The sequence below is a fragment of the Hyla sarda genome, chromosome 6, assembly GCF_029499605.1.
Source record: "Hyla sarda isolate aHylSar1 chromosome 6, aHylSar1.hap1, whole genome shotgun sequence".
Lineage (NCBI taxonomy): Eukaryota > Metazoa > Chordata > Amphibia > Anura > Hylidae > Hyla > Hyla sarda.
The window spans coordinates 226,135,755-226,136,894 of NC_079194.1; the positions used below are offsets into that span (position 1 = coordinate 226,135,755).

The 1,140-nt window shown below is 39.6% G+C and overlaps 1 non-coding gene across 1 annotated transcript; it reads right to left on the bottom strand.

Annotated features, from left to right (window-relative positions):
- Positions 1-480: 480 nt before the first annotated feature.
- LOC130277862 (U2 spliceosomal RNA) lies at positions 481-671 on the bottom strand. Its single transcript, XR_008845616.1, has one exon. It is a non-coding gene; the product is annotated as a U2 spliceosomal RNA (small nuclear RNA).
- Positions 672-1,140: the final 469 nt, after the last annotated feature.

Here is a 1,140-nt window from a genome sequence, read left to right on the forward strand (position 1 = left end):
TCGGATTTGTTTTTTCCGACTAACATGATTAAAGTTGTTTGGTCGGAAAAAGCTCAATTCCTATTGTAAGGCATGGACATATGTGCAGGTAATAATACAAGAACGTTGTTGTAATGCACTTCACTTCTCCTTCACAATCCAGTATATCAGTGTATCCTAACCAGGGTACAAAATTACAACTCCCAGCATGCCTGGATAGCCAAAGGCTGTCCAGGTATGCTGGGAGTTGTAGTTTTGCAACAGCTGAAGGCACCCTGTTGGGGAAACACTGCAATAGTTAAACTGCTAAGGCGGTGCTTTCCAAACACTAGTCTCCCAGCTGCAAAACTAAAACTCCCAGCATACCTAGATAGACTGAGCATCTATATATATATATATATATATATATATATACAGTGGGGGAAAAGGGTATTTAGTCAGCCAACAATTGTGCAAGTTCTCCCACTTAAAAAGATGAGAGGCCTGTAATTTTTTTTTTTTTTTTTTTGCACTGTACCCGAAGATACTGCCATATTGGTTCAATGCATAAGGCGACGGAAGCAAGCACTGAAATCGGCCCCTGTTCTCAAAAATCCATTTAATATATGGTCCCCAGATAGGGAACGTATCAGATATTAAACTGATAAGAACAGATACTACACTTGATATTAGCCAAAAGGCCGAGAAGCGATTGGCCTGTAATTTTCATCATAGGTATACCTCAACTATGAGAGACATCATGAGAAAGAAAATCCATAAAATCACATTGTCTGATTTTTTAAGAATTTATTTGCAAATTTTGGTGGAGAATAAGTATTTGGTCACCTACAAACAAGCAAGATTTCTAGCTCTCACAGACCTGTAACGTCTTCTTTAAGAGTCTCCTCTGTCCTCCACCCGTTACCTGTATTAATGGCACCTGTTTGAACTTGTTATCAGTATAAAAGACAACTGTCCACAACCTCAAACAGTCACACTCCAAACTCCACTATGGCCAAGACTAAAGAGCTGTCGAAGGACAACAGAAACAAAATTGTAGACCTGCACCAGACTGGGAAGACTGAATCTGCAGTAGTCAAGCAGCTTGGTGTGAAGAAATCAACTGTGGGAGCAATTATTAGAAAATGGAAGCCATACAAGACCAATGATAATCTCCCTCGA